Source organism: Sus scrofa, chromosome 6, assembly GCF_054392235.1.
Source record: "Sus scrofa isolate SSC_HxYL_T2T_F1_AM1 chromosome 6, Sscrofa_HxYL_maternal_Yorkshire_Landrace_v2.0, whole genome shotgun sequence".
Taxonomy (NCBI): Eukaryota; Metazoa; Chordata; class Mammalia; order Artiodactyla; family Suidae; genus Sus; species Sus scrofa.
The window spans coordinates 155,156,906-155,170,791 of NC_139388.1; the positions used below are offsets into that span (position 1 = coordinate 155,156,906).

The 13,886-nt window shown below is 42.8% G+C and overlaps 1 long non-coding RNA gene across 1 annotated transcript; it reads left to right on the top strand.

The window, feature by feature from the left end:
* The first annotated feature begins 254 nt into the window (after positions 1-254).
* LOC146402922 (uncharacterized) lies at positions 255-11,281 on the top strand. Its single transcript, XR_014808129.1, has 3 exons — positions 255-564; positions 1,346-2,263; positions 7,881-11,281. It is a non-coding gene; the product is annotated as an uncharacterized LOC146402922 (long non-coding RNA).
* Positions 11,282-13,886: the final 2,605 nt, after the last annotated feature.

Sequence of the window (13,886 nt, forward strand, 5' to 3'; positions counted from 1 at the left end):
TCACATTTTAAAGTGGAGATGCTGGGTACCTATGCAGATGTTATTAAAGGTTAGACCAGGTAGCCTTGCAACACCCCACTATCTACATAAGAGAAAAGAAGAAATTCAAATTCAGTTTGCTTAAGTAGGAACTTCTTGCTAATGAGTCGTTGGTTGACCAGAGACTGCTGTGTCATTTCTCCTTCATTCCCCATGAGTTACTGATTTCTCAGGCCAAATGAGAGTCGCTTTAAGAGAACCATTCCAAGAAATCAGGGCTGATGGCTAAAAGAGGAGCCTGGCTTTTCACTCCTCTCTGGATGTTGGCTGAGTCATTCCCAGGCCCATGGGGTGCTGCTGCCCAAGCAGCATAGTTGAGAAAGTTCTCGAAAGGTTGACACATGATTCTTTCCCTGGAGGTGGGGGGCAACTGTGAACCCAGTGAGCCCTGGCTGAGCTCCCTGAACGTGGGAGCAGAGGAGAAGTTGGCAGCAGCAGGGCGAGGAGACAAAGGAGCAGAGGCGCCATTCTTCAGCATAGGAGGGACGCCTGAGTTCTCCGTGGAGCCACGAGGGTGCCTTGAAGGTAACTGGGTTTAAAGCTCCTTGAAGGTTACCCCAGCAGGAAACAGCAGTGGGGTAATTGCAAAAGCTGGGAGGGGAGGAGGGCAAGACATCAGCTGGATTGTGTCACTCACATAAATGTCGCAGTGTGTAGGTTGTCCAAGTAATCCACACGTGCAACTGGCCAAAGACCAGGGTGCGGGGGTCCAGAGGCAGGCAAGGGTGGCCGAAAATAGCAGCAGCAGCCCCAGGAAAGGGCTTTCCTCTCCCTTCCTCTTTCTCTTCCTTCCGATAGAGGTGAGGTGAACACAACCAGACATGCATTCTGACTCCCCTCTGAAGATTCCTGCCCGTGACTCAGACCTCTGTCGAAGGTTGCACTGTGGGGGATGTTGGGAAAAGCAGAAATTTTAAGTTGAGAGGGAGATGCAAACTGTGGTTTAGGCTCAATGAAACTTGATATTATAGGGAGTTCCTGCTGTGGCGCTGTGGAAACAAATCCAATTAGCATCCATGAGGATGCGTGTTCAATCCCTCGCCTCGCCCAGTGGGTGGGGGAGCCCCCACTGCCGTGAGCTGTGGTATAGATCACAGACACGGCATGGATCCCACGTTGCTGTGGCTGTGGTGTAAGCCGGCAGCTGTAGTTCCAAGCCGACCCCTAAGCCTGGGAACTCCCATGTGCCATGGGTGTGGCCTTATACAGAAAAAAAAAAAAAAAAAAAAAAAGAAAAAGGAAAGAAAGCAACTTGATATTATAACCAAAAGTGACATTTTCCTTGTGGATCCATTCTGCTGTCAAGATCTCATTCCTATTGATGAATGAAGAAAGCTTCAGACCTGCCAATGAAAGGTGATGCAGCCTTTCCTCACTGACTCAGAGAGGGATCCATACGTCATTGTCCTGGGATCTTATAACTTCAAGGGAAACTCTCGCAATGTCCAGAGCTTTTGGTGTCCTAGCGATGAAGGAAAAGGATGCCCTCAAATCCCTTGCAGCAGGAACCCACCTAGGTGGCACCGACTGTGACTTACTTCCAAGTGGAACAGCACATCTACAAAAGGAAAAGCTCTATATTGAAGATCTGAAGGGGACGTGGGAGTAGCTTCTGTGATGGCTTGTGCCGTTGTCACCATTTAAAAACTGGCTGATCAGTGTCACATCCTCTGGGAACACTGGCCAGAGGGCTGTTCCAAAGTTTGCTGCTGTCACGGAGCTACCCCTATTGCTGCTGCCTCTCTCCTGGCACGTTCACTAACCAGGTCCAAGCAGCCTTCCAGGGCCACGTCTTTGGTGGTTCTTGATCCCAGGGCTGCCCACCAGCCTCCCACTGCTCCCTGCAACACAGACTCTCCTCTGCATCCTGTGCATGCTGCTGTCCTTGCAGCAACAAGGGCGATCACTCGGTGGGTCTGAGGTGGGGGCTGTGGGGCCGGGAGGTACCATCCCTCGTGAACCCCCGTGGGAGATCACCATGGTTTCTGCTGCTACAGAGGTGCTGGGGTGATGGACAAGGAAGAGCAGGCCTCCTGAGAAGGCCCTGACCAGGGAGGAACGTCAGGGTGACCGGACTGCCCCAGCTCCCTCGTCCTCTGCTATTCTTCCCAAGATCAGAGAGGAGCCTGGAGACAGAGGTGCTCCTGTGCCTGCCCAGCTGCTCCTGCAGAAGACGGAGCCCTTAGCCCATCACTGAGGACTGGCCTGCAGCTCCACTGAACGGGTAGGAACAGGCACTGAGTGGGCTCCTGCTGTTCTTCTCCTGATTTTAAAGCAGAAAACAGAGATAAGATTAGCAGAAAACAGTTTCTTTTTCCTTTTTTTTGGGGGGGGGGGTTGCCCCTGTGGCATGTTGGAAGTTCCCAAGCCAGGGATCAAAGCCTCGCCATAGCAGTGATCCGAGGTGCTGCAAAGACAACCCTGGATCCTTAACCCACTGTGCCACAAGGGAACTCCAGAGAACAGTTTCTTTAAAAAGAAAAGAGAAAGATAATGCCGTCTCTAGGTTTAAAGCTGTCCCAGGTATACATTCTGTGGATTCTGCTAGGAGGCCTACAGGGACCACATCTTCCTTCTCAAGGTGTCCCGCCTTTGCCCCTTACCTCTGTGAGGTGTCTGAGTTTAGGCAGAAGTTTACATAGCCTCTTCACACTGGGAGGGGACATCTCTAATTTACTTATGTTACAGATAAGAAAACCAAAGTAGCCTGTTAAGAGCCCATAGCTGATGAGGGGCACAGCTGCCTCTGTGGGTGAGCAGAGACTGACAAACATAAATGCAAGAGCACCCTGTGGATGGATTAGGCAATTGGCATGTCATAGTAGACAAATGAGGAGTGTGCTGGCTGGTTTGGGGGGCCATGGTGCCAGATCTTGGCATGCTTATCCGGATACTTTCAGACTCACATAAAACACACCAGCCTAATATGTTGGAGTCGTTTATTTTTGAAAGATGGACATGGTCCAGTAAAGGACACAGGACTTCAGACAGCTCCAAGTATGAGTGGTACTACGTGCTCCATTCATTTATTCCTCATTCACCTGTTAATAGGTGTGTTTTACATATAAGGTAATGTTCTAGGCACTGGGGATATAGAAAAACAAGACAAATGGCCCTTGAACTTGTGGAGCTTTTATTCTAAAAAGGAAGGGAGAGAATAAAAACTCATTGTGCGATTTTATGCCCCATGACAATTTTTGATAAGTGCTATGATGCATAAATTTAGCGTTCTGTGAGACCATAAAATAGGATATGACCTATTTGGTGGGTCAGAGAATCTTTTCCTGAGGGAATGGCCTTTGAGCCAAGCTAGAAAAGATGAGTAGAAGCTAGCCAAGGGGAAGACAAGTGTTAGAGGAATGTTCCAGAATGCTGATGTGCTATTCCTATTGAGACAGAGCATGGCTTAGTCACGAACTTGGGAAAGAGCTGGCATGACTGGATTGTGGTATAAGATTATAGATTAAGTAGGTATTGGATTCCGTCCATGGCCCACCGGATGATGTATGCAGCCGCACCCATAATCTTACCGGAAGTTTACTAGGAGGACCCAGGAACTGGAATAAGTAGCCTAAATATACTTGTATTATTTTGCCGTGGTTTCAATATGATGTGACAGAAAATCCACCTAACTGTACTTAAAACTAAGGTTAGCAAACTTTTTCTTTTCTTTCTTTTTTTTTTTTTTTTTTTTTTGTCTTTTTTTGCTATTTCTTGGGCCGCTCCCGCGGCATATGGAGGTTCCCAGGCTAGGGGTCAAATCAGAGCTGTAGCCACTGGCCTACGCCAGAGCCACAGCGAACTTTTTCTACCAAGGGCCAGGCTTTGCTGTCTCTGTTGTAAGCCGAAATCCTGTAGAACTTTCTAATTCTGTGACCTCCATACCAGTTGTGCATGTGTCCATGTACCAAGATGGAGAGCTGAACTTGAACATATCTGGATTGGTAACATCTTTTTTTTTTTTTTTTGGTCTTTTTAGGGCTGCGCCTTCGGCATATGGAGGTTCCCAGGCTAGGGGTCTAATCGGAGCTGTAGCCGCCAGCCTACACCACAGCCACAGCAATAGCAACACCAGATCTGAGCTGTGTCTGTGACCTACATGGATTGATAAAATCTTGATGGGGTTCATAAGATGAATTTGGGAATTGTGCACAGCTGGATTTTTGGTGGAAAACTTATTACCTCATTCAAAAACTCTTGAGACAAGATTTTTGTCTTCTCCTTGTGCTTCCCTGTGGGAAAGGACATATGTTGCATGTGAGGTTTCAGTTATCCATGTATTTATTTTGTGTGCACTATAGGAATGCTAAATAAAACTTGTTACACAAGATCAAAAAAAGATGAAAGAGAAACTTTTTGGCTGTACATTCTTTTTCTTTTCTTTTCTTCTTCTTTTTTTTTTTTTTGGCTGCACCTGTGGCATGTGGAAGTTCCCAGGCCAGGGATGGAACCCATATTGCTATGGCAACCCAAGCGACTACAGTGACAACGATGGATCCTTCACCTGCTGCACTACAAGGGAACTCTGAGAAACCTTTATTTTCAATGAGACTGTCTAGAAGAGATAGTTCATTGATCCACTAGGAAAGTCTCTCACCAAATGTTTATTTTAAAAAATTTAAAAACACACACACACACACATCCTCCCCCAAACCACACAACCCAGATCAAAAGGGAAAAACCAATCAAACTCAAAACCCTCACACAAAATAAGTCTTTGAATTGGGATTTCCAAGTTTATAGTCTTTCCCATGAAAAACGAAACAAAGAAAGAAACCAAGGGAGGGTAAAGAGAAACTTCTCATGAAAGCCTGACTTAGAGACTGGGAATGAAGGAGGTGTACTGTCTGCCTACTCAATCGAAGAAAGAAACCAAGCATCATAGCTTCTCAGATGCTCCGAGGGGAGCCACAAGTAGGAGGCTCTAAGTCCCTACAAGCCCAGGCTCAACAGTGCAGGAAAGCCTCCAGGAGCCAAAACGCCCAGAACACTGGTGATCACATTTGTCTCTGTTGCAACTGCTCAGCTCTGCAGGTACAGCACAAAATTGGCCAAAGACAGTATGTGAACACGGGAGCTCGGCTGTGTTCCAATAAAGCTTTATTTATTGGCTCATGGGCTATAGTTTGTCAATCCCTGGCATAAAACAAAAGGATATTTGAGATTCACTTAGGTCTAGCAGTGGTGGGTGGTGGTTTCAGGGTTGGTTCAGTAACATCACGAGTTTATCTTTCTTTTTTTTTTTTTTTTGTTTGGCTGTGCCTGCAGTATGTGAAAGTTCCCGGACCAGGGATCAGCCCGTGCCACAGAAGCAACCTAAACCACTGCAATGAAAACATCAGATCCTTAGCCCGCTGTGACAAGAGAACTCCTGAGCTGGATGGAGTATCTTGTGCTTCCCCGTGGTCATGTGAGCAAATAAAATCAAGACCTTATGCTTTTATTTTTATTTTAAAAAATTTTTTAATTTTTTTCTTTTTTTCAGGGCTGCACCTGAATCATATGGAAGTTTCCAGGCTAGGGGTCGAATCAGAGCTGCAGCTGCAAGCCTATGCCACCGCCACAGCAACGCCAGATCAGAGCTGTGCCTAGATCTACATCAGAGCTCAAGGCAATGCCTGGATCTTTAACTCACTGAGCAAGGCCAGAGATCAAACCTGGGTTCTCGAGGATCCTAATTCGAGTTCTTAATTTGCTAAGCCACAACGGGAATCCCTCTTGTTTTTGTTTTTAAATGCATGTTTATTAAATTAATAGTCAAGGGGACATAGATCCTTGAGGAAATTCACTGAGAAATTTCTTGAGGGGGAAACATCTAGGGGTTTTAAGAGCCAAATGAGGAGATGCAGTTCATGGTGGTTAGGCTGAGGATGGAAGCAGAATAAATCCACTAGCCTGTCTAGGATTTGTCGAAATCAGTGTTAATTCATTGGTTAGCAAAGGGTCTTCAGTTCCGTCCAGTAGGGATCTGATTCCTGGGGTCCTTCCACGTTTACCATCCTTCATCAGGTTCTGCTGCTTAGAACCAGTGGTGATAAAATACAGCAGTCAGTTTTGATCTCTTCTAGGCAAATGTTACATTTAGCAGAAATTTTACCTTTTCCAGTTTGTTCCCGGTGGCTGCTGATATTCCAAGCATCACTTGCTAAAGGAGAGCTTCTCACCGGGAGGAAAGGCATGGTCAGAAGAGAGCTTACTCACAGCATTCCCGCTTAGAGCAGAGAAGGTGTCTTTCCCAGAAGCCTCCTCCCACTACTGCATCTTACGCTTCCATCTCACTGGCTAAAACGAGGTCCCGTGCACCTCTACACATATAAGAGATGCGGGCTAATCACAGCCCCTTCCCTGGGCTGCTGGTCTGATTCCTGAGCAACGCTGGGCATCTGTGTGCAAGGAGGAAGGGCTTTGGTGGTGATGGGGAAGGCCACCGCTGGGTCCTTTAACAACCCTTGCAGGTCTACATTACAGAAAATATAGAGACAATGGGAGTCCTGCGGTGCCGAAAAGCTCTCTGATAGTGGAATCTACAACAGTTCTGCAAGAAATTAGGAGCCTCTTAGAGCACAGACCCTGATAATAGGCGGAGTGCTCTGAAGGGAGATTCAATAAGCTGGCCAGGAGTGAGAATTATCCTCTATTATCTGTTGGGAGATTTGGATTTTGTTTTTCATTAGACTGTTTAAAGGGGAACAGCCCTCCATGCAATCCTTCTTTCTATGACACATAGAACCAATCTAAGAAAAAAGCTTGAGGACAGGAAACTCCAGTTTATCTATAAAACAAACATACTTATAGTTTAAATAATCAGCCATAGGTTATTGGATTTCTTCTATTTATACTCTACTTTTATGAGAAACTGGCAAAGTATATATACACATGCCACAGTTAGGGATTTAATAAGAAAAGCCATTTCCAGGGTATGTTATAATTAAAGTCATACTAATTCAGCCCTATCCTTAAACACCTACCCCGCCTCACTCTGCACTGTGGGATAATGATGTAATTATAACCTTGAGCCATTGCAAGACATGGGAGAAAGGACGAACTCTTCAAGTTTTATGTTAATTGTATGTTACTGTTGTCTAATTATTTGTCAGGGGAAGTCGATGGAGGATGATGAGAAAAGCATAGTATTTTGCAGCTGGCTGACTTGGGATCCCCACTCTGCCACTTAGTAACTGCTTGCCTCAGTTTCCTCATCTATGCCTCTCAGAGGGTTTGCTCATTTGTTTGTTTGTTTGTTTGTTGTATCCTCAAGGGCAGTTTTTGTGCACAGAAAGATTAGAGGCTTAGTTTAGTTTTTTAAATTAATGGGTTTTTTTTTCAAGTTACAAACTGAAAACTTGTGTTCTTCTTCAAGCTTTTAAGTTCAGTTTCAGCTCTTATTAATCCATTTACAAGGCTAGTAAATTTTAACAGTCAATTTTGAGGAGGCCTATGATTAACATTTGCTTTTATTTATAAACTTGGTTAATTAAACATCTTCAGATATTTTAAAGTGCATTTATATGTTTAACATATTTGAATCCTTTCTTAAGGATTTCGAGTGTCTGATGACAAATAAAATTTCCTTGGTTTAAAAAAAACCTTACAGGTCTGGTAAATTAAACTTAGAAATATGGGAAATTGCAGCTCTCTTAAGTGTTCTGATACAGTACCTAAACCTCATGAGACTTCAAATGAAAATAACAAGTCTGATCATGTATTTGATTACATAATTTAAATTGCAGTTACAATATTGCCATTCTGTTTTGCCAAAGTCACACAAACATTGAAAATATGTAACACTCTCATAGCTTCCTCAGCCTGAAAGATTAATATTTAACAATTTCTCTGTTTAGGCAAATGTCATGGAGAGTCACTGAGGTTGCTTTCAACCAGGAGACCTGGAGCTTCGGCTACCTGGACCGACTCCTCTGGCAGCGCCCTTAGAAAAACAATGAATCTTCCCATGTAATTCACGGTTGGCTTTTTGAGTTTGCTTGTTTGTTACTCAAAACTTCAGAGTTCAGCCAGGATGTTGCCTGGGTTCTTGTTGACTCCGCTTGGATGTGCTCAACTTTATTCATGGTTGCAGATCAAGTTCAAGAGGTGTCTATCTGTGTCGCTCTTGTCCCTGAAGTCAATTTATACACATTTGGTTTTTTGGGTTTTTGTTTTTTGTCATTATTGTTCTTTTTTGGCCGCACCTGCAGCATATGAAAGTTCCCTGGCTGGGGATTAAATCTGAACTGCATCTGTGACCTAAACCACAGCTTCGGCAATGCTGGATCCTTAACCCATTGTGCCAGGCCAGAGATTGAACCTGCACCACGCCACCACAGAGACAATGCTGGATCCTTAACCCACTGAGGCACAGCGGGAACTCCAATTTATACACATTTTTACGTGTATGCTCTAGGAAGCCTGTAACTTTTGTCCAAGTCAGTCTCTTGGTAGGGTTTTGCATGTCTTCAGCAAAACCTTAAGATCCATAAGGGTCTCCTCACTTCTTCCAGGTTCCAAATGTATAAATAACAATGTAACACTTGTTATTTATATAATGTGCATTATGTATTGGATATTGAAATGATAACTGATTGAGTTTCAACTATCTCTTATGGCTTCGATTGTGGTCACAATACATGAGGCCAGTCTATTAGCAATCTGCACATTTGGAATTATAATATCCATCTTTGCAGGGCTGTTGTAAATGAGCATTCATTCATATTAAGCATCTACCCCATATTAAGTGATGGTACATTGTAGGCACTCAATCAGCCGTGGCCACTACTACTGTTTTTACAACTCATTGATTCTAATGCATTTTCTAATAACTTACCCGCTTCATTTCCTCATTGGCCAGCTTAAATTCCAGTATTAATTATGAAATCACTGTACCCTTGCATAAATCCTCAGTTGTCTTGACCCTTTCTTTCCTCATCAGATTACTATAGCAAACCACCAACCTGTGTAAACCCGTCGGTTTATCTACCCACGCAGCTGAAAGTGGCCAGAGAAAACCACACTAACACGCTCATTGGTCTCACTTGAATTCTTATTTACTCATTTAGGGATGAGTGGCGGTCATCATCTATTTTCCTAATCTGTTCACTTTCCCACTCTTCTCAACCACGATTTTATATCTTCTCATCTACCTTAAATTGCCACCCTATAGCAAGCCTATGAGCTTGCTTCCAATGTCACTAAGAAAATACAAGCACTCAAACACTAACTTCCACATACACCCTTCTCCACATGCAATTGCCCCCCTTCATCTATGTATATTTCACCTGGAAAAACGCCTGGCAAAAGCCAACTCCTCTATTTTTGCCCTAGATCTCATCTCTGGTCTATGCGAGGACACTGCTCGAGCAATCAATCTCCCCTCTCTCATTAGCAATCGCTTCTTCTAATAGATATTTTCCATTTGCCTACACAATGCTGTTGATTCTCCCATCTGTTATCCAATCTTCTCTTGACACCATTTTTTTGGCCAGTAAAACTCCATTTTTTTTTTTTTTACTTCCTTTTATAACAGAACTCCTTGAATGGGTCATCTCCATTTCTTTTCTCCCATTATCTCTTGAGCATAGTCCAATCAGGTTGTTGGCCCATCACTCCAGGGAAAACTGCTTTTCTCAAGGTTGCAAATGACCGTCACTTTCTAAATCCCATGCTCAATTCTCAGACCTCATCTCATTGACCTATCTGCAGAATTTAACACTCTGAAAGTCTTTCTTCAACACATTTCTTATTTTTCTTACTCATTAGCAGCTCCTTCTGAGCCTACTTTGCTGTTTCTCCTCTTCTCCCCGATCTCTTAGCATTTAGTGAAGAAGTTCGATCTTTAGATCTCTATGCCTTTCCCTCCACTCTTTCTCCCTTGGCACTATCACTGAATGTCATGATTTTAATACTATCTATACACAAATGGACCCCAAATTTAAGTTTCCATCATGGGTCTTGCAACTCAACATCTCCACATCGCAGTCTAAAGAGCATCCCAAACTTAACATTGTCCAAAATTGAGGTCCTGTGTTTTCCCCAACAAATTTATCATAGTCTGTTCCATTTTAGAAAACAGCAGCTCCATCCTTCCATTTACTTATGGCAAAAATCTTGGAGTCATCTTTGACTCCATTTTTTTTTCTTCCAACCTATATCTGGCATATCCACTAGCAAATTGTGTCAGCTTCATATGAAAAATATGGCTATAATCCAACCATTTTTCAAGCAACTCTCCTCATTCCCTTAGATTTAAAGCAATAGCCTCTTTACTGTGCTCCCTGCTCTGTTTTTCCCCCACCTGTGTTTATTCCCAACAACCCAGTAGAATGTTTAAAAAAATTTTAAGTAAGATCATATTACTCTACTTCCTATGACTGACATTTTACTTACACAAAAAGTTAAAGTCCTTACAGTGGTACACAAGACCCTCCATGATCTGAAAGTCCATCACTTCTCGGACTGCATCTTCTGTTCGGGTTTTACTCATTTGTTTTACTGTAAAATGTCAAGCATCCTCCCACTGTGAGGCCTTTGCACTATTACTCATGCTGGGACTGCTCCTCCCTAAATATTTGCCTTTCCTACTCCTCAGTTTCCTTTGGGTCTTTAATCAACTGTCATTGTAACAGACAGGATGGGCTAGGTTATGCTTCAGGGATAAGCATCTCCAAACGCAGCAGCTTAAAGCAAGTCATAATACATGTCCATTTTGGGGTAGCTGGTCTCTACTCCATGTTATCATCATTCTGGGTCCTGACCTGACAGAACAGTGCAATTGGACAATTGCTGTGGCAGAGGGAAAGAAAAAGCATGAAGAATCACATGCTTGATCTTAAAGCCTCTATGCCAAATGTCACACATCACTTCTACTTACATTTCATCAGCCAAAGCAAGCCAGTGGGCATCTCCATTTCCAATGCATCAAGGAAACACAACCCTATCACATGCCAGAAGAACTAGAAATTCTGATAAACAATACTATATTAATGGTTATTGATCATCATCTAACGGAGACCTTCCCTGGCCACATAGGAAGTTACAAGTCTTCCCAACCCCTTCCTGATTTCCCTCTTCCCCTTAACTACTGTATTTATCTCTTCAGCATCTATCATTACCTACGCATACTATACAATTACATATTTATCTTGTTTGTTTTATATCATCCTTCATTAGAATGTAAACTCCAATGGAAAGGAGAGTTTTGCTGTTTTATTCAATAAATATATTTTGCTGTTGTGTTTGTTCCCACTGCTTAGAGTAGTAACCACTATACAGAGGCTTTAGATTTTAAAAAATTGTGGAATAAATCCACAAATGACAAAAAGTACAATTAGTGATCCATGTAAAATATGCTGTGATTTTCAGTTTCTCAGCCTTGGATTTGGCTTAAGCCAGGGTTGGCACTGTTCGTTTAGTCAACAAATTCTTGCATATGCTTAACTTACACAAGGCTCTATTCATCAAGGAGAAGATCCTCATCCTTGTACATACCAGCTCCCAGGGAAATTAGCACCTTTCCCACTGCACACTGCTTCTGCCAGGAGGAGGAGGTGGAGCCGCTTGACTTTCCTGGAAACAAAAGTTATAAGCTTCATTTTTTCAGCTAATATCTGGGCTGAAATCAGGGCTCTCGTTCAGACACACAAGAAATTCTCATAGGTGACAAGCAGACTTCCTAATTTCTCCTTCCCGGCCCGTTTGCATTTCATCACACGTGCAGACCCCCCAGAAAGCTACACTTATGCCAATAATGAAGCTCCCAGCATCTTAATTTGAAAAGTGTTCATCAGGTTGAACAGGTTGGCCTCTTTGCATCAGGGTCTTCTTTAATGAATCAAATAACGCATTTCTCATTGGTAATTAAATAATACCTTAAAAGGCTCTGCCTTCCTCCAAAGACTCAGGAGGAATTCATTTCTACATAGGGATAATTATAGTCAGCATTGAGGGTAGACCCTGTGGTGAGGGCTATGGATATTCACCAGCTCCTCGAAGGCAAATCATAAAAGAACTTAGTAGACAAGTTAAAAAAATAAAAAGGCTTCGTGGAAAATGAAGTTAAGATGTAAATATCGAATCCAAGGCTAGCTTGCTTCCCCACTTAGAGACATTATTGAGTCCATTATTTGCACCAAGGATTTTTTTGTTGTCGATCTCGTTCTTATTTTTTTTTTTCAAAGATGACATCCACTTGTGTAAAATATTTGAGGGAGTAATGAGTACATTTGTATAGGATGTACAGAGAATTTGCATAGGGACATTGAACCAAGGACACAATGAGCTCTTCAAGATCCCAGGTTCCTTCCCTCTTTCTCCTCTGCCAAGTCACGCATGTTACCCGCTCTCATAGTGATAGGATGTTGAGCATGTTCTAAGCATCACCTCCTTCTGTCACCCTGCCTAGAAGCACGAAAGAAGTGAGGCTCTGTCTTTTTTGGTGTCCTCATTTAAGACTCAGGAAACTTCCCAAGAAATCCCCCAAATGCACGCCATTTTCAGGAAAATTCTAAGTTAAAATAAAATTCGTGCTATTTTTCTTTATTATGCTTTCCTTAGCTTCTGTGCCAGTCTTCATGTCTCCCTACTGCCTCGAGGGAAGACTGCCGTGTCTCCCGCTTGGCACCCAATCCATCACCTGCCATTTCTTTTCCTGTTTCCTGCATTATCTCATGCACCAGGCCCACAGAGCTACTCACTGTTTTCTAACATGCCATGAGAAGTCACTCTCAGTTGACTGTTCGTTACTCCCTTTCTCACTCTTCTTCCTTCCTAACAGAACAGTGATTTTCTTCCTTCTGGTATTGGTTGCTACAGGAGTCCTCACAAAGCTTTAGAGGGTAAGTTTTGATCCATTTACAACTAACTTGGTAGATCCAGCCCCTTGGTAAGTGACTGGTTTAGGCATGAGTATGTGTTACAATCCTGGCAAATGAGAAGAAAAGGGAAGATGCTAGGGGGTTTCTTGGAAAGTTTCCTGAGTCTTAAGTGAGGGCACCAAAAAAGACAGAACCTCACTTCTTTCGTGCTTCTAGGCAGGGTGACAGAAGGAGGTGATGCTTAGAACATGCTCAACATCCTATCACTATGAGAGCGGGTAACATGCGTGACTTGGCAGAGGAGAAAGAGGGAAGGAACCTGGGATCTTGAAGAGCTCATTGCGTCCCTGGCTCAAGCCATCATAATACAATCATAATTATGACTTCAGTGTCAGGCACTGTTATGGGAAATTTGCATATATTTATTCAAGCCTCACAACTGTTGTAGGCAGTAGGTATTTTTTTTATTATTTCCACTTTATAATTCAGCAAACAGAACCAGGGAGGAGTTCACACACCAAGGTCACTCTCCTTATTTATTAGTTTGCTTTTTCAGCTTTTTTTTAATAGAAAGTTTAAAGACTATTCTAAAGTGGAGAGCAGCGTAATGCATCCCCATGTATTCATCCATCATCCAGTTTAAACAGCCACTCCTGACCAGTCTTGACTCATTTATGCCACTGTCCACTTTTCCTCTGCCCCACATTATTTTGAAGCAAATCCCAGACCTCATCATTTCATTCTGCGTTACATCATGCATGCAAAAACTAAAAGCTACTTTTATTTGGGTCTTCTGTTACAACTAAAACTAGTCTCTATGTATTAATAATTTTCTCATCATAAAAATTTGAAAATATAGATAAGCTGAAAGCAAAATATGAAAAACCATCTATAATATGATCCCATGGAAATAACAATGAATAACAATTTAGTGTATTTTCTTTCAATATTTTGAATAAATTTGTTCTGGATGTGAGACTGTATTTTTTTTTCTCCACTTATGATGAGCTCAGCATTTTCCATCCTCATTTTCATCCTCGT